Raw genomic sequence first — 27734 nt, 5'->3', positions numbered from 1 at the left:
TAGTGAGGGAGCAGTCTATGGGCTGGTGGAACTCAAAATCTCAGGAAGGACCTCTAAATCTAAGGAGATTTCCCAGATCCTTATCCACTTATCACAGGAGCCAAATCTCTAGTGCTGTTTCTTTGGGTATAGGGTACCTTTTAAGGTAATCAATCCTTTTATAATTCTGATGAAAACTATCGATTTTCTTAGAAAAATGCATGTGTATACGCCGAAATACACACACAGTTTTAGACAAGATTTCAAGGCTTTTATGGATTCCTTGAAGCCCATCCTTGGACCTCATAAGGAATCCAAAGACCCTATGTTAAGAACTAGGTTTGGACATCTCTTCCTCCTGCCCTCACACCACACTACTAACTCATGCCCCCAAGTCCTCATTTAAAATGCTTTTGAAGTAGAACACATAAAGGTCCAACAATCATAATGTAAATTAACTTATTCTTGTGTAACAAGAGACAGAAAAGGGTTGTGGTTCTTTCTTAGTCCCTCCTCCATTGCTTCACATAGTGTTTTGTATGCGATTAGTGTTCACTAAATCATGAGAGAGAAATAGAGAAGACACATGGAAGACACATATGACTATCTGAAGACATTTTATTTTATCTTATTTTATTTTTCCTGGACCAGAGTTTGGGTGTGAGAGAACAAAAGGCACCGAAATGTTTGTCAAAGATCGTGATCCATACAGTTTTATGAATTTCTCCCTCAGATTCATGGGATATTTTTAGCTGGCACATTCTCCTTCCAACACTCCTGGGAATATCTGTAAGAACAAAGCATTTTTCCTGCAGTTGTACTAAGAATTTTAATTAACAGAAAACAATGCACAGCCCAAATATCAGATTTAGTGGACAGATTGCAAAAAGATGCTGATTAATCCGGCACAACCTCATTTTTCAGAATCTGTTCAATTAACAGTTGCTTTTTGCTCACTTGCTTCTGTACTCAACTTCAGTTTTCCAAGAGCTACACTGTGAGTGAGTTTAGCAGACAGAAAGGAAAATCCTCTTGACTCCCTCCCAGTCTCATCACTTCCTCTTCTCTCCCCTCAGTGCTGTCTCTACCTCCCTTTACTCAGGTTATAATCATTTACTGCCTCCTGGAACCCTCAAGTCATGTGGTAGCTGTTGCTTGTCTCCTGTGCTTTCTGCCCAAGGCACACACGTTATTGAAGTTACAATTGCATTGTCTTCAGGAGGAAGGGAATTGATATATTTTTGTAGGAAATTGTTATTTTATTTCACTTCTTTACTTCTCAACTTCTTTGGAACTCTTAGAGCTTCTCAACCCACTCAGTCTTCTCAATGCCCTACCCAATTTTATTTCATTGTTGAATCACTGTCTTTTAAATTGTTGTATTGTTTTGTAGTACAGAAGAAATACCATCCTACTTGAAATCCAGAGATCTTAGGTTTCTACCTATAATCTGCTATTAACAAGTTGTAGAGCCTTAGGCAAATCAATTTAATTTTTCTGAGCCTTCACTTCTTCATCTGTAAAATGAGGGTAACATCATATACCTTGTAGCATAATTGTAAGAGAAAAGGGAGATAACACGTTAAAGTATTAGGTTGAGCCATATAAAATTGCCAACGTTGACTGTTCTTGACCCACAAGAAGGGCAATTTCGTGTGGTTCAACCTAACATCAAATACAGACCATTGTAAATGGAGGACATTTGACAAATGTTGAATGTGAATCTGTCTCAACTGGGAGAAAAGTGTCACAATGATAATACAGGGTTGTTTTTCAGAGACCTTCCCCGATCACACTGTAAAACACATGCTTTACTCCTGAAGCACACCTTTAACAAAGTGGTATGGGGAGACATGGGGAGACAGTTCACGTCTGTTCTATATCACAATTCGCCCCTGAGGATAAAACACGAAATTTCAAGGCCACAGTGTTTTCAGGATCTCCAGAAAAGAATAACTTCAAATACAATACCTTTAAACTTTTCAACAGTCTTACCAAAGTTAGATTGTTATATAATTAATAAAAATTATGTATAGCACATGTATTAAGAGTATTGTTCTTGGAACTCTGCTTTTGGTCAAAACAATATTATTTTATTTTGTAGATGATGAAAAAGAGGTTGTAAAAGGTTAAAGCATTTAATCAGTTTATCTTTACCTATAATCAATGCTTTTATTATCTTCATATATAATTATTTTATCTGTGTTATCTTTATTATAATTATAACTTTGCTTATAATTTATTATAATACATCTCTACTACTTTATAATTTATATTTATCATTAATTATATAACCATTTAGTATATTTAGTTACTAGCAGAGCATTTATTAGAACCTAGGTTTCTAGAATTTCATGTCTTCTTGTATTTCTTCACTCAGTCGGACACATACTTATTGAGTACCTGCTAGTTGACAGCTCTGTGCTCTTTCTGTTTAGTCCTGTGGTACAGTTTACTGGTTTGTATGCCAGTCGTGCTCTCCACCTGTGCCTGGGTTTACCCTGGAAAGGTCTATCTCTGAAGTTGTTTTTAGTCTGTGAAATTAGGTGCTTAAGCAGAGTCACCTCTAGGTTCCATTTTAGTTTTAGATACAATTCTAAGTAGAAGCAAGACAAGTAATTGCCAAATGTCACTATAATAATGATGCTGCTTTTTCATATTCCACCCAAAGAGGTGAAATAAGCATCTGTAAATGGATTGGAAACAAGATTGGTTCACTGTCTAATCAATTTTGTGGTGACACAATGAGGTACTTTGTAATCAGGTATTACATTTACATTGGATTGAAGTAAATAAGGAGGTGAAGTAGAAGATAAAAGAGCAGAAGAACAGGAACAGGAAAAAGATAGGAAAATGAAAACAGTAGGGAAATAACAATGCCCAAGTGTGCTTGCTGTCTTTATCTTTTGTCTCTGGTAGATTTAAACTGTTGAAACTATTTACGGTGCATTTTCTAAAAGGGCTTTTATTTTTGTTAGCATCCACTAGGAGGACAGTTAAAGGGAGATGAAAAGTGGGAATGCTAAAAACAAACTTACCCCTTAAAATGTGACCAGTTTTCCCATGGCTAAGCCTGCCTTTAGTATCCACATTAGGAGATGTTGGATTTGGGGAGAAATGCCACCTCCTTCATATTAGCTGGAAATGTACCCACCTCAGGTGGTCCAGAATGAAAGTTTTACGTGTCCTAGAATGGTTTTTTAAAAATTAAATCGCTGGCTTACTTTATGTCCTCAAGTGGTAACTTAATTAACTAAAATGTGAAAAATCAAGGAGGCAGGAAATGATTATATTTCATGCAGGTCCCAAAAGCAGTTAGTGCCAACTCTTCTAATGTCAGTTGGCCATCAACCAGCATTTCAGGGCCAGCTGGCACTGTGACTAGTGCCTCTATGCCATGTATCTCAAGACCCCAGAACCTTCACAGTTAATTGACACACTTCTTGAATATTCTCATTGCCAAGGGCCCCAGGCTTGTACTTTTAGAGCCTTAGACATAAACTTTACCACCTGACTACTTTTAGAGTCTTAGACATAAACTTTACCAGCATGGTTTATCCCTTGCAGGGCTGGCTTCATGGCTTTGTGACCTATGCAGTCACTGAGGGCTCTGTGCTCAGAACAGCCTTGCATTTGGTTTAATGCTCTGTGTCACCTTTGAAATTCTTAAACAAAAGATCTTGCATTTTCATTTTGCACTAGACTCCACAAGTTAGGTAGGCAGCCCTAATTTCTTATAACCATTTTTAGCCTTTTGTTGTTGTTGTTCTGTTTTAAAATTTTTATTAAAATGCTTGACTTTGTTGGGATTATTATCAAATATCTATCCAACCTGGTACAGCAAGGGGCATGAAGGAATAAGAAGTTAATAGCATGATTTAGTGTGATTCTGTTCTGCTTCCAAAATTTCAAGCACATTCCCCTTTCTGACTATTACTTCAGGTTAACCTTTCCTAAGTTGTTTTTACTTGCAGAAACAGCCCTTTGCTTTCTTCCTGATGAACTTAATAGCTATATGTGTCACATACTTTATTATGTGCCTTGTACTTCGTGTTTATCATCTCACTTAATCCTCACAACCACCATGGAATGTTGGTACTGTTTTCCCCTTTTTAACAATGAGGAAGGCAAGTCTCAGGACTTAAAGCTACCTCGGTCTGATTGTTTGTTTGCATCCCCAGTATCCTGTTACTTGAATGTCCTTTTTTATGTAAGACCAATATTTAGTTCTACTTGAGTCCTCTCTGAATGTCTCTCAACCCTGACCTCTCTCACTTTCTTTGTCTTGTCTCCTATCTTTTCTCATATTCTTGTTAATTTTTATTCCTCAGCTCTTACTCTTCCTCAACCTGGACTCTCTTTCTTACTCGCTCTCTAGTCCCATTGAAAATTCTTTTTTATTTTAAGGATTTCCTCTACATCCTTAATATTTTCACAAATAATCCCTTTGCATTCTCACCTTTTGCAATTTTATGACTCTGATATCATGTCCTAAAGAATTTTGTAGGGGCACCTGGGTGGCTCAGTCAGTTAAGTATCCACTCTTGATTTTGGCTGGAGTTATGATCTCACAGTCCTGAGATCCATCGAGCCCTACCTCAAGCTCCAGGCTGGGCATGGAGCCTGCTTAGGATTCTCTCTCTCCTTCTCCCTCTGCCTCTCCCCTACTCACACTCTCTCTCTCAAAATATAAAAAAAGAATTATGTAAACCAGGCATCACTGCAAGAAAGGATTAACTATTTTGCATACATTGTAGAGAATATTATTCTCCAAAGTAAATGAATCAGTTACAGCAGTTTTAGTATCATAGTCATTGCATATTGATTGATCACTCAGCCAACAAAGCAGATTAGATGATGTAGAATTAACGGCTTTCCTACATTAAACTTACAAATATTTATCAAACACCCCTGCATACTAATATTTTTTAAGAAAATGTAGTTGTTATTAGCATTCAATTATTTAAATTCATTCAACAAAGTTCCTATTGATTATATTTAAGAACATTGTATACCTGGCCTACTGACTCTCACCTAGACTGTCAATAATCTACTAACTAGCTGCCTCTTTTCTCCCTGCCCCTTTTCTATCTCACTTCCCAGGCCCTTCCCATCAGTTGCCGGTTGTTTTGTTTGTTTGTTTGTTTGTTTGTTTGTTTGTTTGTTTGTTTTGAGAGAGAGAGAGAGAGAGATGTTTTGAGAGAGAGAGAGAGAGAGGGCACAAGTGAGCAAAGGAGCAGAGGTGGGAGTGGGGGTGGGGGTGGAGAGAATCCCATGAGGGGGAGAGAGAGAGAGAGAGAGAAAGAAAGAGGGAGAGAGAGAGATAGAGGCAAGGCTCACCAGAAGCAGGGCTTGAGCTCACCAGATGTGGGACTTGAACACCTGAACTGTGAGATCATGACCTGAGCCAACGTCAGATGCTTAACCGACTGTGCCTTCCGGGTGCCCACCAGTTATTTTTCTAAAATACTATCTGGTTATGTCATTCTTATGTTTAAAAACAGTGATTCACTTGGTGTCTATTTAATGAACACCTACTATGTGCCAGACATGTGATAGACACTAAGAATACAATAGAGAACAAAATAGGCAGAAGAACTTGCTGTCATGGTGATCACAGTCTAAAGATAACTTCCCATTTTCTCCTTGGTAATGTTAACACTTTAGAACAACATACAGAGTTTATCATAATCTAAATGCCACTTAACTTTTCAGATCTGCCCCTCTCTGTTCTTCTACCTTACTTACTACCCTGGGGCACGTTGTGCTCCATTTGGGGCAATGGTTCTTTTTCCACAGCATGCATGTTCATATAGTGCTATTTCTTCTCCCTGGGATGCCTTTCTTTCCCTTCTCTATCTTACAAAATCTTAGCTCTCCTTTATTTATTTATTTTTATTGTTTTAATTTTATTTTTTATTTTTTTAAATTTACATCCAAATTAGTTAGCATATAGTACAACAATGATTTCAGGAGTAGATTCCTTAGTTCCCCTTACCCATTTAGCCCATCCCACCTCCCACAACCCCTCCAGTAACCCTCAGTTTGTTCTCCATATTTATGAGTCTCTTCTGTTTTGTCCCCCTCCCTGTTTTTATATTATTTTTGTTTCCCTTCCCTTATGTTCATCTGTTTTGTCTCTTAAAGTCCTCATATGAGTGAAGTCTTACGATTTTTGTCTTTCTCTGACTAATTTCACTTAGCATGGTAGCCTCCAGGTCCATTGCAACGTAGTTGCAAATGGCAAGATTTCATTCTTTTGGGTTGCCAAGTAATACTCCATTGTGTATATATATACCACATTTTCTTTATCCAGTCATCCATCGATAGATATTTGGGCTCTTTCCACACTTTGGCTATTGTTGATAGTGCTGCTATAAACATGGGGGTGCATGTGTCCCTTTGAAACAGCACACTTGTATCCCGTGGATAAATGCCTAGTAGTGCAATTGCTGAATCGTAGGGTAGTTCTATTTTTAGTTTTTTGAGGAACCTCCATACTGTTTTCCAGAGTGGCTGCACCAGCTTGCATTCCCATTAGCTCTCCTTTAAAGTTAAGTTCCCATGTCACACTTTCAACTTCTTTAGTAAGCCTTTCTTAACTAATCTACCTCCCTCAACGTAGTAACTATTGATTTGTAACTTCCTCTTTCCCTTTCCTTTCTTGCTTTTTGAAACTGGAGCTTGTTCTTAAGGACTAAATTTAAAGATTCACAGAAAAATAAAAGAAGTAGTGGGCAGTACTATATTATTTGAAGATTGTTTATTCTCAATCAGTTGATTAACACTGGATGATATAGAGGGGTATTAGACAAGGTCCCATCTTCTAAGAAATTTACAATGTAGTAGGGAACATACAGTTCTTTACACGAAACTATAGCAAGAAATACAAAGGAGTAAATAATGGAGTGCTAATTTTGATGCCCCTAACCCCAGGCAAGAAATTAATGACCCCATTTTACAAGTGGGGTAAGTAAGGCCCAAAGAGGTTATGTGGGCTACTCAAAGTCATGGGACCAAATAGTAATAAGACAGACCAGAACCCAGGATTTTTCCCTCCTTATACAGAACACTTTGTCCTACACTACCATCATTCAATCCATTACCAAATCCTCTTAGTTCTACTTTCAAAATATATCTTGATTCCAAACCCTTCTAACCATTTCCACTACTACTACCAAAATTCAAAACAATTTTTATTTTTCCCCAGACTATTGCAAGATCTCCTTGTTCTTCCTATAGCTTATTTTCAATAAGCAGCTAGAGGTATCCTACCATTTCTCTGCTCAAAATCCTTCAGTGTCTCTTCATCTGACTTAGAACTAAGGCCCTTAAGTTGACCTATAGGCCCAAGTTAACTGGCTCTCCTACTACTACCCTCCTACCCCCTGTGCAGTCCTCCTCCCTTGCTTACTGTTCCTTGAATATGACAGTCACGTTCTCATCTTTGGTGTTTGCATTTGCTTTTCCCTTTGTGTACAATACTCTTCCCCCAGAAATCTGCACGACTCTCATTTCTTTCAGGACTCTGCTCCAATGTCTGCTGACCAAAGTGGCCTTCCCTGGCTACTTTGCAAAAGAGCAATTTTCCCCCAGGCCAATACTCCTTGTAACTCCTTTATCCTGCTTTATTTTTTTCTTCATAACATTTATCCCCACTCTGACACATTTATTTATTTTTTCCCCCCTTCTAGAATGTAAGTTCCGTGAGAACAGAGGCATTAATTCGTCTTACTCACTGGTATATCCCCAGTACCTAGAATGGTCTCTGGTACATAGTAGATCCTCAATAACAAATTGAATGAGAGAATGAAAGGATTATTGGTGAAGACTGGTGGCCTAGTCAAACTGGTTTCCAATGTGCCCGGAACATGCCTTATGTTTTCTTGACTCTTAGAATGTCTAACATTCACACCTCTGCCATTGCATCTGCTCATCCTTTGTGACCAATATTAATTCTCACATCCTCTGTAAATTTCAAATGACCTTCATCTGTCCCTAACCTCCTGTAGTTAGCATGGGGCAATTTATTTGACAACTCATCATACCTTAGTCTCTTCAATCTTTTCTTTGGAGTTCTTTGAATCTTTTAAAATTTATTTTACAAGTTTGTATTATCTTCCTAGAGAGATTAGTGTTTAAAACAAGCTGTTCAAGCATGTGTTAGATGCTGATGATGCAGATGAGGTCCAAAGCCATCTGCTGGACTTCCTCTTGTTCTCTCTTACTTGGGAAAGCCTATCTTTTTTTCTACTCAGGCCTTCAACTGATGGGATGAGGCCCACCTACATTATAGAAGACACTCTACTTACTCAGAGTATACCAATTTAAACATTAATCTCATCCAAAAATACTCAACAAGTTAACACATAAAATTAACCATCAATATCTGAAAAAAGTCACCCCATTATTAAACAAGTTTGTGAAAGCCTGGATTAATTACTTTTTGTTCATTATGGTCTTCTCAGAATCTAGTTTGGACTATCAAGTTGCAGGGTGTACACCCTTTGAGACTAGTGTTCCATGCATATACTTTGGGAAAATGCTAGACTGGGGTGCCTGAGTGGCTCAGTCGGTAACTGTCCTACTTCAGCTCAGGTCATGATCTCCTGGTTCGTGAGTTCGAGTCCCGCATCAGGCTCTGTGCTGACAGCTCAGAGCCTGGAGCCTGCTTCAGATTCTGTGTCTCCCTCTCTCTCTGCTCCTCCCCTACTCACACTCTGTCTCTCTAAATAAATAAATAAATAAACATTAAAAAAAAGAAAATGCTAGACCAAATGGTCATTACGATTTTTTCCATTTCTAAAAGGTCAAAATACTAACTGATTGCTCAAGGCCACATGGCTGCATAGTATTAGAGCTTAGAACAAAACTTAGTTCTCTTAGGAATCCATTGCACAAGGCTATTTATTGCAGCTTTGTTTGTAATAGCAAAAGATTGAAAAGAACTTAATGGTTTATTAGGAAGGAATTGGTTAAATGAAAATCATGGTATATGCATGGTATTATATACCATATAGCTTAAAAAAGAAAGAGGACGTTTTTTGTATACTAATATGATACAATTCCCAAAATGTATTATTTAGGTGAGAAAAAGAAAGCTAACAACAATGTATCTAGAATACTATCTTTTGTGTAAAAATGTGTGCGTAGAGAAGAAGTAAATATATGTTTTACTTAACATTATTGATAACATTTTTTTTGCCTCCTAGGGAGAGATTTGGGTCACTAGGATATAGAAGTGGGAGGGAGGCTTTTCACCATACACCCTTTGTTCCTTTTGATTTCTGAACCCTGTGAATCTAGTACCTATTTAAACAAAACTTGAATAAATGAAAAGCAACTTCAAGTGATTATAGTGAAGCAGGGATGTGAAAACCACTGGTCCATATGTTGTCCTCCTAGACCAGAACCCCTTGAGTCTTCCATTATTCAAGTTTTATCATGCTACCTCCAGTGACTTTCCTTATGCATCCTTTGAAAAAGATAATTATGCTCCCCTCCCTTTCACACAGGCTTATGATTCCCAAGGCAGTACCAGTACTGGTTATTCTGTGTCTCCCAGACCCAATACAACCTGGGAGGAAGGCTGTATCAGGGCAAAGAGGACCCAGGGAATGGCTAGCAGCCAAAATTCAAGGTGGGCATGCCAACATGAGCCCTGGTCTCTGGTGCCAATTCAGTGCACTCCTTCCTTGCATTTCAACCTTCTCCTCTGGAAACTTGGGATAATAGGGCCTGACTTACTTGTATCATGAAAGTTTTTAGGTTCAAATGAGACTATAGATGAAATGTGCTTGGCAAACACAATGGGTTCCATATATATGGAAATGAGAGATTTGTTGTGGAGAGTAAACTACTACAGGTACATCTATTAACATGACAGTAAAGCACCACTGTTCCTGGTGACTGCATCACCATCCCTCATAAAGGAAGCAGAAAGTGGCCACGTCTTCTTCAAGCTCTGGAATCTGAGTGTATAAGAGATATTATGGGGAAGCTGAAGCCCAGAGACACTGCTGATGCCAGGAATTACCTCCCCTGTTCAAATGAGTTCACTTGCCACCCCACTGCCAAGGTCTTTCCTGTGGCCAAGAGAGGCTATGGTGTGTAAAGGGTGACTTTTAAAAGCTGCCTTTTTAATAGGGGTGGAATAATTTTAGAATTAGAACATGGAATTATTTTCAGAGGGGTTGGAAGGAAGCCCAGTAATGAGTTGTATGACCTTGGACCAATGATTTACCCTCTCTGGGTCTCAATTTCCAAGTCTGTAAATGAGAAGGTCCTTAGGACCATGTAGTTCTTTCCAGTTCTAAAGTGAGAAAACTACCCAGCAAAACTGGAAAAAAGAAAACAGAAACCCTAGACATTTGTGCAGTTCTTCACTCAAATTGTCATCAAATTTAAAAAATAAATTTGCAGTGAGAAAATAGTGCTGAGAACCTCTGCAGGATCAGCTCTGTCTTGTTCATTAATACATGACCATTCTTTGCCCCTCATGTGTACTTCAATTCGATCTGCCCCACGAGCAGCACTTCCTCTTTTCATTGAGACAAACAAATAAATAACCAGTCTAGTAGCCAAGAATGAAATTAGTAGCAGGCAGAACAAATTAATTTTAAAGACTCTGCCACCAAATTTTAATTGAACTCATAACTTCCCTGTTCTTAGCCCATAATGCCTCACAAGTACTCAGTGGAGTTGGCCACATCTAGCTCCCAGGGAGGAAAATGCTAACAGTTGGCGTCTATTGTCAGCTCTCCATTCCACCCTTAGAAAAGAACCCATTTCCTTATAAAATTTCTATTTCACTTTGGCCTGGGTTTTGTTTGTTTGTTTTCTTTATCTTTAAAATTTTTGTGTAGAAGTTTGTTCCAAGGAGACTTTTTATTGACTCTTTTTCTAAGATGAGAGGGTGGTTTATTATAAATTAAAGAGCCATTCATAGGATCCTCTGACTGTCTTATTTTATAAGTCTGAAATAGCAGCAGAAATGATTATATGAAAAATTACTGTATCCATACTCATAATTAATAAGTATTAAAGTGTTTTAAAGTTTCACTTATGATATTTTTATATAAAACGAAACATCACAGATATGAAATTGAAGTCAACCTGTTCTGCTAATTAGTCTCATGAATTCCCAGGGATAACCACTTATGTAACTTTAGATTGCATGCTGCCAGACTATATTTATTTTTATATTTTTACTAAAGCCAGGAGAATCTCTAAAGTATCTATTGTTTTGCTTTATGTGCTCTAAAGATGTACATAAATTATATCATTGAAAATTATATATAATTATATAAATATGAAGTAAAAAGCCTGCTTATTCTGCAAATTGCTTTCTTTGCTCAACATGTTTTTAAGAGCTATGTGTATTATTCCATATACATTTATTTCATTTATTTTCTTTTCTGTACAGTATAACGAAAACCATTTCCTATCATAAGATCATAACGATTTATTTTTTCCTTAGATTTTTAAAGTTTTTTTAATGCTTAGGTCTAATTCCATCTTGAATATATTTTTATTTATGAATATGAATTAAAAATCTGATTTCATAATTTTCTCCATCTAGTTTCTGTGCATTTGGATAGATTAATTACCAAAGATCTTACAGGTTTGCTAGTGTTGTGAATGTCATCTTTTTAATACATTTTCTAATTAGTTGTATTTAGTATTTGAGAACACTGTAGATTTCATATGTTCGTCTTTTAAGTAGCTACTGTGATAAATTTTATCACTAGTTACCAAAATTTTTCAATGATGTCTTTTAGATTTTCTATTGCAAATAATGATACATTTGTTTTTTTCTTTCCAATAGCCGTGTGCTTTTCTTTTTAATTTTTATTTTTTGAACTAGTTAATAGACCCTTCAATACAGTGTTAAATGGTAAGGACGGTAGAAGGCATCCTTGTCTGTTCTTCACTTGAATGGGAATGACTTAATTTTCATCATAAAGTATGTTTTCTCTGGATTTTTGGTAGACGGTCTTTATCAGGCTCAGAAGATTTAACATCCGGGTCCATTATTAGAGTGGTTTTATTTATTTTTTTTTCAAGTAATGGAAATTGCAAATTTTCTTCCACTTTTTTTTTTGATCCCCAATTGAATTTTTAAGAAAATAGTTAATAGATTTTTTAAGTACATTTTTAGATTTACAGAGCAATTGCTCACAGTACATGGAATTCCCTATACCCTGCCCATTCCCACTTACTACTCCCCACACAGAGTTTCCTCTATTAACATCTTGCATTAGTGTGGCACTTTTTTTTTATGGTTAATGAATCAATATTGACACATTATTCTTAACTGCAGTCCATAATTTAAAATAAAACTCACTCTTTATAAAGTTCTATGGGTTTTGACAAATGCGTAAAGACACAGATCCACCATTACAGTTTCATATGGAACAGTTTTAATGCCGTAATAATCCTCCAGGTTCCACGTGTGCATTCCTCCACTCCCTCCCACTGAATCTCTGGCAGTTGTTGTTCTTTTAACTGCTTCTGTTTTTTGCCTTTTCCAGAAATGTCATGTACTTGGAGTCACACAGTATGTAGCCATTTCAGACTGGCTTCTTTCACTTGACAATATGCATTTAAGATTCTTCCATGCCTTTTCTTGGCTTGGTTGCTCATTTCTTTTTGTCACTGAATACTATTCCTATTCCACTATATGGATGTACCACAGTTTGGTTATCCATTCATTTATGGAAAGACATCTTGGTTTCTTCCAGTTTTTGGTGATTATGAATAGGCTGCTATAAACCTTTGTGTATAACTTTTGTTCTGTTTTGTTTTTATCTTTTATTTTCTTTTGTTTTAATTTTTCAAATGTTTGTTTATTTTTGAAGGAGAGAGAGACAGAATGTGAGCAGGGGAGGGGGCAGAGAGAGTGGGAGACACAGAATCCAAAGCAGTCTCCAGGCTCTGAGCTGTCAGCACAGAGCTCAACGCAGGGCTCGATCCCACCAGACTTGAGATCACAATCTGAGCTGAAGTCAGATTCTTAACTGACTAAGCCACCGAGATGCTCCTGTTTTAATTTTTTAATTATTATTTATTTTTATTTTTTAATTTACATCCAAGTTAGTTAGAATATAGTGCAATACTGATTTCAGGAGTACAGTCCAGCGATTCATCCCCAATGTATAACACCCAGTGCTCTTCCTAACATGTGTCTTCCTCAATGCCCCTTACCCATTTAGCCCATCCCATCACCCACAACCCCTCCAGCAACCCTGAGTTTGTTCTCTATATTTAAGAGTCTGTTATGTTTCATCCCCCTCCCTATTTTTATATTATTTTGGCTTCCCTTTCCCTACATTCATCAGTTTTGTATCTTAAATTCCACATATGAGTGAAGTCATATATTGTCTTTCTCTGACTGACAAATTTCGCTTAGCATAATACCCTCTACTTCTATCCACATCATTGCAAATGGCAATATTTCATTATTTTTGAATGCTGAGTAATACTCCATTGTACACACACACACACACACACACACACACATCTTCTTTATCCATTCATCTGTCAATGGACATTCGGGCTCTTTCCATACTTGGGCTATAGTTGATAGTGCTGCTATAAACATTGGGGTACATGTGTCCTTTTGAAACAGTACACCTATATACTTTGGCTAAATACATAGTAGTGCAGTTGTTGGGTTGTAGGGTAGCTCAATTTTAATCTTTTTTTTTTTTAATTTTTTTTTTTTAACGTTTATTTATTTTTCAGACAGAGAGAGACACAGCATGAACGGGGGAGGGGCAGAGAGAGAGGGAAACACAGAATCGGAAGCAGGCTCCAGGCTCTGAGCCATCAGCCCAGAGCCCGACGCGGGGCTCGAACCCGCGGACCGCGAGATGGTGACCTGAGCCGAAGTCGGACGCTTAACCGACTGAGCCACCCAGGTGCCCCTCAATTTTAATCTTTTGAGGAACCTCCATATTGTTTTCCAGAGTGGCTGCACCAGTTTGCATTCCCACCAGTAGTGCAAAAGAGTTCCCCTTTCTTCACATCCTCACCAACATCTGTTGTTGCCTGAGTTATGAATGTTAGCCATTCTGACTATTGTGAGGTGGTATCTCATTGTGGTTTTCATACATATTTCCCTAATGATGAGTGGTGTTAAGCATTTTTTCATGTGTCTGTTAGCCATCTAGATGTCTTCTTTGGAGAAGTGTCTGTTCATGTCTTTTGCCCAATTCTTCACTGGATTATTTGTTTCATGGGTGTTGAGTTCGATAAGTTCTTTATATATCTAGGATACTAACCCTTTATCTGATTTGTCATCTGCAAATATCTTCTCCCATTCTGTTGGTTACCTTTCAGTTTTGTTGATTGTTTCCTTCCCCGTGCAGAAGGTTTTTATGTTTATGAGGTCCCAATAGTTCATTTTTGGTTTTGTTTCTCTTGCCTCTGGAGACATGTTGAGTAAGAAGTTGCTGCGGTCAAGGTCAAAGAGGTTTTTGCCTTCTTTCTCCTCTAGGATTTTGATGGCCTCCTGATTTACATTTATGTCTTTTATCTATTTTGAGTTTATTTTTGTGTGTGGTGTAAGAAAGCGGTCCAGGTTCATTTTTCTGCATGTTGCTGTCCAGTTTTCCCAACACTATTTTCTGAAGAGACTGTCTTTATTCCATTGGATAGTCTTTCCTGCTTTCTCAAAGATTAGTTGGGCATATATTTGTGGGTCCATTTCTGGATTCTCTATTCTGTTCCATTGATCTGAGTGTCTGTTTTTGTGCCAGTACTATACTGTCTTGATGACTACAGCTTTGTAATACATCTTGAAGTCTGGGAGTGTGATGCCTCCAGCTTTGGTTTTCTTTTCATGATTGCTTTGGCTCTTTGGGGTCTTTTGTGATTCCATACAAATTTTAGGATTATGTGCTCTGTGTGAAGAATGATGGTGTTATTTTAATAGGGATTGCATTGAATATGTATATTGATTTGGGTATTAGACATTTTCACAATATTTGTTCTTCCAATCCATGAGCATGGAATATTTTTCCTTTTGTGTGTGTGTGTGTGTGTGTGCGCACTTTGATTTCTTTTATAAGCTTTCTATAGTTTCCACTGTATAGATTTTTCACCTGGTTAGGTTTATTCCTAGGTATTTTATGGTTTTTGGTGCAATTGTAAATGAGATCAATTCCTTGATTTCTCTTTCTGTTGCATCATTATTGGTGTATAGAAATGCAACCAGTTTCTATGCATTGATTTTAAATCCTGCAGTTGGATTTAAATGGATCAGTTCTAGCAGTTTTTGTGTGGAATCTTTTGGATTTTCCACATAGAGTATCATGTTGTCTGTGAAGAGTGAAAGTTTGACTTCCTCCTTGGAGACTTGGATGCCTTTTATTCCTTTGTGTTTTCTGATTGCCGAGGCTAGGACTTCCAGTACTATGTTGAACAACAGTGACAAGAGTGGACATCCCTGTCGTGTTCCTGACCTTAGGGGGAAAGCTCTCAGTATTTCCCCATTGAGGATGATATTAGTGATGGGTCTCTCATATATGGTTTTTATGAACTTGAGGTATGATCTTTCTATCCCTACTTTCTTGAGGGTTTTTTATCAAGAAAGGATGCTGTATTTTGTCAAATGCTTTCTCTGCAACTATTGAGAGGATCATGAGGTTCTTGTCCTTTCTTTTATTAATGTGATGTATCACATTGATTGATTTGTGGATATTGAACCAGCCTGAATCCCAGGTATAAGTCCCATTTATAAATCTTTTTATTGTTGGATCCAGTTGGCTAATATCTTGTTGAGGATTTTTGCATCCATGTTCATCAGGGAAATTGGTCTATAGTTCTCCTTTTTATTGGGGTCTTTGGTTTTGGAATCAAGGTAATGTTGGCCTCATAGAATGAGTTCAGAAGTTTTTCTTCCATTTCTGTTTTTTGGAACAGCTTCAAAAGAATAGGTATTAACTATTCTTTAAATGTTTGATAGACTTCCCCTGGAAAGCCATCCAGCCCTGGACTTATGGCTTTTGGGAGATTTTTGATTACTAATTCAATTTCTTTACTGGTTATGGGTCTGTTCAAATTTTCCATTTGTTCCTGTTTAAGTTTTGGTAGTTTATATGTTTCTAGGAATTTGTCCATTTCTTGCAGATTGCTCAATTTATTGGCATATAATTGCTCATAATATTCTCTTATTATTGTTTGTATTTCTGCAGTGTTGGTTGTGATCTCTCCTCTTTCATTCTTGATTTTATTTATTTGGGTCTTTTTCTTTTTGGTCAAACTGGCTAGGGAGTTATCAATTTTGTTAATTATTTCAAAGAACAAGCTCCTGGTTTCATTGATTTGTTCTACTGCTTTTTTGTTCTGTTTTGTTTTGTTTTGTTTTGTTTCAATAGCATTGATTTCTGCCTTAATCTTTATTTTTTCCCATCTTCTGCTGGTTTGGGGTTTTTTGTTGTTCTTTTTCCAGCTCTTAAAGTGTAAGTTTAGGTTATCTGAGACCTTTCTTCCTTTTCTAGGAAGGCCTGGATTGCTATGTACTTCCCTCTTATGACCACCTTGCTGCATCCCAGAGGTTTCAGGCCATGGTGTTATCATTTTCATTGACTTCTATGTACTTTTTAATTTCCTCTTTAACTTCTTGGTTAACCCATTCATTCTTCAGTAGGATGTTCTTTAATCTCCAAGTATTTGTTGTCCTTCCAAAAATTTTTTGTGGTTGATTTCGAGTTACATTGTTGTGGTCTGAAAATATGCACAGTATGATCTAGATCTTTTTGTATTTGTTGGGGGCTGATTTGTGTCCCTGTATGTGATATCTTCTGGAGAACATTCCATGTGCACTTGAGAAGAATGTGTATTCCTCTGCTTTAGGATAAAATGTTCTGAATATATCTGTTAAGTCCATCCCGTCCAGTGTGTCATTCAAAGCTGTTGTTTCCTTGTTCATTTTCTGCTTAGATGATCTGTCCATTGTTGTAAGTGGGGTGTTGAATTCCCCTACTATTATGTTATTATTGTCAATGAGTTTCTTTGTTTGTGATTAATTGATTTATATATTTGGGTTCTTTTATGTTGGGGGCATAAATGTTGACAACTGTTATATCTTCTTGGTGGATAGCCAAGTTTGATATATAGTAGTAGAATTATGATATAAAGCCCTTTATCTCTTGTTACAGTCTTTATTTTAAAATCTGAATTGTCTCATATAAGTATGTCTACTCTGGCTTTCTTTTGTTGACCATCAGCATGATAGATTTTTCTCCATCCCTTTACTGTCAATCTGAAGGTGTCTATGTCTAAAATGGGTCTCTTGTAAAAGCATATAGATAGATAAGATATTTTATTATCCATTCTGTTTGCTTATGTCTTTTGATTGGAGCGTTTAGCCCATTGACATTTAGAGTGAGTACTGAAAGATATGAACTTACTACCATTGTGTTGCCTGTAGAGTTGCAGTTTCTGGTGGTGTTCTCTGGTCCTTTCTAGTCTTTGTTGTCTTTGGTATTTTTTGCTTTGTTTCATCTTTTCTCCCTTCATAGAGTCCCCCTTACAATTTCTTGCAAGGCTGGTTTAGTGGTTACAAACTCCTTTAGTTTTTCTTTGTCTGAGAAACTCTATCTCTCCTTCTATTTTGAGTGACAGCCTTGCTGGATAAAGAATTCTTGGCTGCATATTTTTCCAATTCAGCATGTTGAATATATCCTGCCACTCCTTTCTGGCCTGCCAAGTCTCTGTGGATAGATCTGTTGTGAACCTGATCAGTCTTCCCTTATAGGTTAAGTACTTTTTTTCCCTTGCTGCTTTCATAATTTTTTCCTTGTCTATGTACTTTTTGAATTTGACTATCATATGTCCCATTGATGGTCGGTTTTTGTTGAATCTAATGGGAGTTATATGTGCTTCCTGGATTTTGGTGCCTGTGTCTTTCCCCAGGTTACAAAATTTCTACTATGATTTGCTCCCATAAACCTTCTACCCCTTTTTCTCTTTCTTCATATTCTGGGACCCCTTTGATTTGAATGTTGTTCCCTTTCAATGAGTTGAGTTCTCTAATTCTTATATCATGCTCTTTTGCCTTAGTTTCCGTCTGTTTTTTTTTTTTTTCTGTTTCATCATTCTCCGTAAGTTTGTCCTCTGTATCCCTAATTTGCTGCTCTGCTTCATCCATCCTTGCTGCCATGGTACCATTTGAGATTGCACCTCAGTTATAACATTTTTAATTTCATCCTGACCAGATTTTACTTTTTTTATCTACACAGAAAGAGATTCCATGCTTTTTTCAACCCCAGCTAGTATTCTTATTATTGTGATTCTAAATTCTGGTTCAAACATCTTGTTTATATCTGTGTTGATTAAGTCCCTAGCTGTCATTTCTTCCTGTTCTTTCTTTTGTGGTGAATTCCTTCATTTCATCACTTTGGGGGAAGTAAAAGAATTAATAAAGTAAAAAAATTAAATTAAAAAAATTAAAAACAACACACAAAAAAACAAATGAAGCTAGATCCTAGGTGTGTTTTGGTCTGGTTGTTGAAAGAAGCTTGATAGAAGAGAGAAGAAAGGGAAAGAAAAGAAAAGAAAAGAAAAGAAAAGAAAAGAAAAGAAAAGAAAAGAAAAGAAAAGATAAGGAAAACATTCGAATATTTTTAAATGTATACAATAAAATAGAATAAAATAAAATGAAGTATGTAAAATATACTAAAAACTTTACAAAAATATAGTAGACAAAAGTAAAAAAAAATCTTTTTTATACAAACAAAATAAAAATAAATTTTTTAATCTTTCTGTATCCAAGAATAAGAAAAGAAAAAACATGAATAAATGAACCATCGAACAGAATGAAATCTGAACAAAATTACATCCAGTTTCCCCTAGAAGTCAAACTGTGAAGCACTTTATAGTCCATACACTAAGCAGTGGGAGAGACTTGTGGTCGTCCTCTAGGGCTTGGTTTGTGCCTTGGACAGGACTTGGTGTAATGACTCTGTTCTCCACTAGGTGGAGCTGCTTAGCTTACTGGGGTGGTTCAGCTACCATGTGGCATGCCTACCAGTGTAGGCACATCTGCAGGAGAGGTGAAAATGGCATCACATAGCTTCCTAGTCTCTAGCATCACAACACTGTGCTCATGACACCAGCAACCAAGCACCCTCTTTGTCTCCAGCTTCCATCCACTCCCTGCTTCTACACTGTCCACAACCAAGTCATCAGTCTGCCATGTGGGCACCTCCTTCCCAAATTTTATCTCAAATGGGGCTGTTTCCAAACCCCTCATTTCTGAGGGCCCTGTGGCTTGAACCCACTCCGACCCTCTGGGAGAGGGTCTCAGCAAGCAATGGCCAGGTGCCGGCCCGCCCCCCAGAACATTTATGCCACCATGCCACTGCAGAGACCAAAAGACTGCACCTGGGTGGTAGCCCACCTCTGAAAAATTTCCCATGATCATGTAGCAGCAGCATTTCAGGGATTATGGTAAGTCACAACACACATCTGGAGCCAGGCTTCACCACCCCCTGACGTCTTTGTTCCAACACCAGCAAAAGTGGCTGTAATTTGGGGTCCCCTGGGACCTTTGCCTATGGGTAGGCTGCATGGGCTCTAACACATGTCCTCCCGGTAGGGGAACCGCCTCTCCCGGTGTGGCCCAAGGACCACTCAGACCTTCCTCTCTGCTCCTGGGGATTTGCCCTTCCCGCTTCCCATCAGAGCACCACCAGGTATTGAGCTGCGGAGTTTCTGACTCTGCACTCCTCTGTTTATAGAGTCCTAATGGTAATGAAACTTTCTCCTTTCTCCTTTCTCCTTTCTCCCTTTCTTGTTCAGTTCCTTGCACATGTTTCCACTCTTTCTTTCTCTCCAGCTGCTTTCAGGGGGAGTGCTTTTCCTGTACACTCCCCACTGTCTCTGTCTTCTCTCTGCAAGCAAAAACAGCTCCCCACCCTCCATGGCTTCTCTCTTCCCCAGTTCACCTCTCTGATCTGCATACCTGCAGAGTTCTGTGGCTCAAGTGATGCATATTATTGTGTTAGTCCTCAGATCAATTTTCTAGGTGTGCAAAATGGTTTGGTGCTGATCTAGCTGCATTTCAGGGATGAGAGAAGCAGAGAATTTCCATACTGCTCCACCATCTTGGCCCCTCCCTCATTTCTCTGTATGTCCAATTTATTTTCTGTATCTATCAAGATGATCCTGTGGTTTTACTCCCTTAATATGTTAAGATAGTATATTGTATGGACAGTTTTTGATATTGAACTATGCTTTTATTTATAGGATGAACCCTATCTATACTGGAGTGTTTTTTTTTTATTAATTTTTTTTTAACATTTATTTATTTTTGAGACAGAGAGAGACAGAGCATGAACGGGGGAGGGGCAGAGAGAGAGGGAGACACAGAATCGGAAGCAGGCTCCAGGCTCTGAGCCATCAGCCCAGAGCCTGACGTGGGGCTCGAACTCACGGACCGCGAGATTGTGACCCGAGCCGAAGTCGGACGCTCAACCGACTGAGCCACCCAGGCGCCCCTACTGGAGTGTTTTTTTAATACATTGCTGTATTCTCTGTGTTTATATATTTTTTTAATGCTTATTTATTTATATTAAGAGAGAGAACGTGTGACCAGGGGAGGGACAGAGAGAGAGAGAGAGGGAGAGAGAATCCCAAGCAGGCTCCGATCTGTCAGCACAGAACCCGACATGGGGCTCTAACCCATGAACCATGAGATCATGACCTGAGCTGAAACCAAGAGTTGGACACTTAACCAACTGAGTTACCTAGGCATCCCCTCTGTGTGTTAATATTTTATTTAAAATTTTTGTTTCCATATTCATAAGCTAAATGATTCTGTAATTTTGTTTTCTTTTACTGTTGTTTACTGCCTTCAGAATCAGGGTTCTAGCATTCTAAAATGGTTTGAGTAGTTTTCCTTTTTTGTCTATCCTTTGCAGAAATGTATTTAATATAGGGATTATTTTTTCTTTAAGTATTTTGTTAACTTGTTTATTGAGAGCTTCTAATCTGGCCATGATGAAGTAGTTTGTATTGGACTGACCCTCCTACTAAAAACAACTCTAAAAGTTGATCAAATAATAAAATAATCTTTTGAAGGCACTGGACTATAACCAACACAGGGAGACTTGAGGGGCTGGTATCCTTAAAAGAAGGAATATTCATGAAGTGAACCCCCTAGAATTTTTCCTAAAAATATTTCCATATTACAGCCTAGGGAAATAGAGTTTAAGCAGCAACTTATTAGGCTGGGAATTAAGTTAAGCATTCTTATTAGGCTGGGAATTCAGAGTTAGAATTTGGGGCCATTGGAGTGGCTGGGTATTAAAGGGCAAAATTCCAGAGAAGAGCAAAACACAGAGAAGGAGCCAAAAAATGTGACAAAATTTCCACAAGTCATGGGCCACTTCTTTAGCTGCATGTACAAGTATACATGTACCCCTAGAAACCAAGCAAAAACCAACACCTGAGAGGCTAACATGCTGCACAAAGATTTCAGCAACCACAGGGTGATAAAGAAACCAATTGGAACTCAAGTCCTGTCAATGTGTAGAGGCTTTGATAAAGTCCCCTCATTTTTAGCTGTGGCTCTACAAGGCTTATACCTTAGAAGTAATGACTATGCCGGGGTGCCTGGGTGGTTCAGTTGGTTAAGCGTCCAACTTCGACTCAGGTCGTGATCTCATGCTCTGTGAGTTTGAGCCCTGCATCAGGCTCTGTGCTGACAGCTCAGAGCCTGGAGCCTGCTTCCAATTCTGTCTCTCTCTCTCTCTGCTCCTCCCCTGCTCACACTCTGTCTCCCTCTCCTTCAAAAATAAGTAAACATTTAAAAAATTTAAAAAAAAAGAAGTAATGACTATGCCTTAGAGGTAAGAACAGTGTCATAGAGTAAGGCAAATGTGAAATATACCAAACCTACTAAATAAAGCCTTAAACCAAGCTTCAACAGAATCAAGGTAATCTGCTGGTATTCTATATCCTTTCCAGAAGAAAACATAACTGTCTTTGGAGAATGGAAAATCATCCATACCCTTAAAATTTTTTCATTTGTAACATCCAAGATCCATTTGAAAATTATAGGCGTGCTAAAAAATAGAACTAAATTGTATGTACACACTCAGGTGAGCTTGGAATTTAAGTTACCAGACAAGGAACTTTAAATAACTCTGATCAGTATGTTCAGGAAAATGTGAATGAAAGATGAAAAGTAGAGAATTTTAAAAGAGAACTGAAATCTGTTTTACAAAAATCTAATGCACGGTCTAGAAGTGCAAACATATCTGAAATTAAGAACCCTCTAGAGGTGTTTACCAGCAGACAGGTTATAGCAAAAACAAAAACCAAAACCATACGATTAATGAACTTGTGGCCAGATTAATAGGAAATATAACCAAAATGAAGCACAGGGGGAAAAAAAGAATGGTGAAAAATGAGTGCATGGAACAGGAGGGATACAGTCAACTTTTACTATACCTAGAATTAGAGTATCAGAAAAAGAGGAGAGAATATAACAGAAGCAAGTTTTGAAGACAATGACCAAGAAAATGTCACAAATTCAAGAAGCTCACATCTTCAAAAAGTTAACCATAGAATTACCCTATGACTCAGCAGTTCCATTCCTAGTTATATACCGCAATGAATTTAAAACAGGTATTCTTCAAACTGTAAACAAGTGTTCTTAAAAACAAATACTTGTATGGAAATGTTTATAGCAACACTATTGACAATAGCCGTAAGGTGGAAGTAGTCCAAATGGGCATGAATGGATGAATTGTGTAAACCAAATGTGGTATACCTGTTTGATGGAATAAGTACCTGATACATGACACAACATGGATGAACTTTGAAAACATTATGCTGAGTAAAAGGAGCCAATCACAATGGATCACATATTGTATGGCTCCATTTATATGGAATGCCAAGAATAGGCAAACCCCTGGGGACAGAAAGATTAGTGGTTTCTAGGGGCCGGGGAGAGGGGGGAATGGGAAGTGACTGTTTAATGCATATGGGGTTTCCTATTGGGGTGAAAATGTTTTGGAACTAAATAGCAATGATGGTTGCACAACATTATGAATGTACTAAATGCCAACGAATTATAAACTGTAAAATAGCTAATTTTATGTTATGCAATTTTGCCTCGATTGAAAAACATTTAGAAAAGAAGCTTATTAAGTTACAATAAGGATTCATTCATACAAAGAAAATCACACCTGAATAAATAATAGTTATACTGCTAGAAAGTAAAATTAAGTTTTTACTTACATTTTTACATTACTTAACATAATGTTTTCAAAGTTCATCCATGTTGTGTCATGTATCAGAACTTATTCCATCAAACAGGTATACCACATTTTGTTTACACAATTCATCCATTCATGAATATTTGGACTGCTTCCAATTTATGTCTATTGTCAATAGTATTGTTATTGAAACAAAAGTCATTTTATTATCTTCTAGTTTCTATAGTTTTTATTGGTAAGTCAAATGTGGTAATATGATCACTTTTTTGGAGGTAAAGTCTATTTTTTATTTGGCTGCTTTTAATATTTTTGCTTGATCCATACCTCACACCATGAACAGAAAATATTAATTCAAGAGAGATCACAGGCCTACATGTGAAGGATAAAACAATAACACTTCAGAAGAAAATAGTATATGCTCATGACCTTGAAGTAGGCAAAGATGTCTTAAGTAGGACATAAAAATCATTAACCCAGGAAAAAAGATTGAATAACTGGACTTCATATCAGTCAACAATGTTCATTAAATTAAAAAAAAGAAAGACGCCATACAAGAGTGGAAAGACAGGTCACAAACTGAGAGACGTTATTGGCCATGTAAATATAACAAAAGGTTTGCATGGAGAATATATAAGACATTCCTCCTAGTCAATAAGAAAAGAGAGTGAATTTGATCTTAAAAAAAAGCAGAAGACATGAACAAGTGCTTCACAAAATTCCCTGTTTCAGGTATGGAGCAACCCTCTGAGATTTCTGGTATAAGATGTGGCCCCCAGTTCCTGCCCCTGTGGCCAATGCCTGATCCAGGTTCTCTTGATTCTATTCAATTACCATTCTGATTTTGAGTCCTTATTTACTGCTACTATTTGGGATTTTCCTTTCATTTCAAGTTTAGCTAATAGTCTTTGTTTTATTTGTACAGCATCTTTACATATTTAAGATCAGAGCAGGGATTCCTAGCATACACTCAGTCATGTGCAATTACTTAGAAGTCCAAATTACATTTTTATGAAGTCAGTTTAGATTACAGTGAGTGATATCGCCTTGAATTGTTTCTAGATTCAATACTTTATATTACTATAAATTATAGTGCACACAGTAGATTAGAAGAGTTCACAGAAAAGAAAGCTATTTAGAGCAGGAAGAGTGAAATAAAGAAATATGGGGGGTTATACAGCTACTGGAAATGAGTGTTGGAAGGCCAAGTGTATTTTGAGCACCTTCTTTGCTGCTTGATCTTACTTTGAACACTTGCTGTTTGTCACTAGGGACCAGGTGGGCTTTTGTTTGTTTTATATAGGCAAAGTATCTAATAATTTATCATGCTCCACTGATTTGCAAAGTTTGGATCTACTCACAAATCATATTACCTGGGATGATGGTTAAAATGTAGATTCAGGGGCTTTGCCCAGGGTCACAGAATCTACATTTAGCATACTTTGTGTGATGATGATTCATATACTTATGTATGAAAATCATTACAGATAGGTACCAGAGCTTGGTATGTTAACCCTACTAATGGTGATTGTAAATCAACTGTGGGAAACCTGGCTGATAATGTTTAGTCCAAGAGGATAACTGGTAGTTTTCTAGTGTTAGAGAATTTTAATTGTTTGGGGTGGCAGGGACTAGCAGCCTATGACCTGCAGGACAAATCCAGCCCATCATGGGTTTTTGTATAGCCAGTGAGCCTTACAAAGTGCTATTTGCATTTATAAATACTTTTAAAAAATCAGAAGAAGAAGAAGAATACTTTGTGATGTGAACATTCTATGAAATTCAGATCCTAGTGTCCATCAGTAAAGTTTTATTGGAACACACTTATGCCTATCAAGTTATGAATTGTCTATAGCTGCTTTTGCATTACCAAATAAGAGTTGAGAAGTGGCAACAAAAACCAGATAGCCCCAAGGCCTAAAACACTTATTACCTACCTTTTTACAGAAAAAATTTGCAGGCCCCTTGGCAAAGCTATAGGCCTTCATGTACTATGTAGGCCTGTCAATCTCCCCATAATCCTAAATCAGCCTCCACTTCTCTATCAACGTCTAACCCTCTCCCCTCCTGCAACACTCCACACACACCCTGACAGAATGTCCTGCAGTGAATCTCTGGACTGCCTTCTACATTGTGAAAGGAGAAAACAAAACTGCCCTGTTCTCATTCAGAAAGATCCCTTAAGTTCACTTACCTGTGAAGTATTCTGTGATCTTTGGAGAAACAATGTTCTGGAAAGATCTGATTATATTAATTCAATTCCTACCAACTCTTGGGACCACTTATGAGAGCCAGCTCTAGCCCCAGGAAAACATAAAAATGTCTAAAAATTCTTAGAAGGGGAAATCCATTTACAACAAACTAAAGGTTAATAGATTCATGATTCAACCTCAAACTATATTATATCAAATAAAACATTTGACCTGACAAAGAATAGAGTGCTTTTAAAGTTGCTAGGAGAATAGGACTTCCTGAATTATTTGATAAAATTAAAGATGGATTTTGGAGAAAAGAAATAAAGCAGAAAATAAGACTAAGGGGCTTTGCTTTGCTTTGTATATATAGAGGACTAAATACATAGTTTATAAATTATTGAGTGTCTTTTCTTTTCTCACAGCTTCTTTCAGTCTTCTGGTCACTTTTCTGTCTAAATAGAAAAATGAAAAAATAAATAATTGAGGAAATAAGAATAAATAGAAAATTTAGAAGAATAATAAATCAGTGGGAAAGATTAACATTCTAAAATATGTATCAGCTGGTTTTATTCTCTTGTTAGTGATAGGCTACAAATTTGGTTCTGTGCTTCTAAGTAGGTAACCAAAGCAAAGTAGAAAACAAAACATAGTAGTCATAAGTCAAAAACTAAACTAATTTTTCATGAGGAACATCATTTTCCTGTTACTAAGCCTTGAGATAAATTTTTCTGGTAGGTCCTTATAAAAAGTCTATCATGTGGTGATATGGATACTGTTTTACACACACACACTAGACACTTTTTGTCTATCCTATTCTTTCAAAGGCATGGATGCAAAACCCACATTAAGGAAAAACCATAGCATAGGGACTGAGGCAATGCAAAACAACAGTAATTTCTCAATCTCATCCATAAATGAGAGTGTGAAAAATCAAACCCAAATAGAAAACTTACATGAGACCTTTGGGCAAGTCATTTTCTTTTGATTTGCTCATATGTTGGATATATCCCTGTATACATTTTTTGGACAATATTGTATGAAAATACAATTGCATTAATATTCACTGAAATAGGATTCTCATACATATTGAGGGGACCCCAGTGTTACTCCACTCTTTGTCAAAGAGGAGTCGTTGATCCTTGAATCTGGAAAGGGACTTAGAAATAATTTTGATCAAAATGGCAAATATGTGGCTTCATTCCCATGGCAGACATGACTAATTGATCACATTAATACACTGATTCACAATACAAGGTAGAGGGAAGGCTGTTTCTCAACACCACCGTTAATGCTAGTACTGCCAAAAGATCAGTGCTGGCCTATAAAATAAGAATATTTTTAGTGGACTTCTGGTTTTAGCCCCAGCATGGAAAGAGCTTAGAAGTTTTTATTTTCATTCAACAAGAAAAAGCTGAACAATTCGAAAATGAATGACTTTTCTTGGACCCATCAGAGAATTAAGATTGTAGGGCAAACCACCACCCTGAAAATCTGAAAAACTAGGTGAATCCAGGGAATCACCAAAATTTGCTTACCTGGAACAGAAAATGCTGAAGCCACAAACCTGTAGGAACACTTTAGTGGTAATTTTGATGAATTCTTAGAGACTTAGTGTAGACTAGCTTGAGAGTGGAGGCTATAGTCTCAGCACCTCCCCCCCGCCACACCCCCCCCCCCCAACACACACACATACCTTTTGTGGAATCCAGAATTTTCTAGTAGTTCTGGTAGGGGGAGGGTAAGATTAATCATTATGAAATAGGACCAGAACATTCTCTCTATAACAAAAGCCAGCTCTCCAAGGGGAAAAACATAAACAGAACCTTATCCCAACTGGGGGAGGAATCCCTTTCACTGTAGCCCCTTTTAGCCTTTCTGTCTCCCCTAGAGGTAAAAAGCTATTCCACTGGAAAAAATTGTGAAGTTTATTGCCCAGAGATATAGACCCACTAAAAGACTAAGATTTACTTATAAAGTTAGAGAATACTTTCTTTCCTCTGTAGTCAACCACCTCACAAATAGGGTTCCAGTATAACAGTGAATTATAGCTGAAAAGGCTGAAAGATACAGACTCTCTGAGAAGTAATTAGGGAAGCCTGAAGTCAAGAGAGGACAATAAACAAGGACATTAGAGGAATTCAAAGCCTCTGGTACCTACAGCTATAGCAAATATGAAACATAGTCCAACTTACAGTGCAAATCCTCACACTAAAGATCTGTTTATCTCAGTTCCTATTACCCATTTCAGCATGTTGACCTTTACCAGAAAATTACAAAGCATACCAAAGGGCAAGGAAAAAACATAGTCTTAACAAATAAAACAAGCATC

The 27734-nt window shown here is 37.4% G+C and overlaps 1 protein-coding gene and 1 long non-coding RNA gene across 4 annotated transcripts in view; one reads left to right on the top strand and one right to left on the bottom strand.

Moving 5' to 3' along the window:
• The window catches only part of HPSE2 (heparanase 2 (inactive)), a 688711-nt gene that overhangs the window by 484425 nt on the left and 176552 nt on the right, over nt 1-27734 (top strand). The window lies entirely within an intron of this gene.
• Nucleotides 572-27067, bottom strand: LOC131493198 (uncharacterized). The gene is made up of 2 exons (XR_009252510.1): nt 26941-27067; nt 572-766 (listed from the first exon to the last, which is right to left on the bottom strand). It is a non-coding gene; the product is annotated as an uncharacterized LOC131493198 (long non-coding RNA).

The sequence above is a fragment of the Neofelis nebulosa genome, chromosome 13 (genome assembly GCF_028018385.1).
Source record: "Neofelis nebulosa isolate mNeoNeb1 chromosome 13, mNeoNeb1.pri, whole genome shotgun sequence".
NCBI lineage: Eukaryota > Metazoa > Chordata > Mammalia > Carnivora > Felidae > Neofelis > Neofelis nebulosa.
The sequence above is the reverse complement of the archived record's forward strand: the minus strand, read 5'-3'. Positions and strand labels throughout refer to the sequence as shown.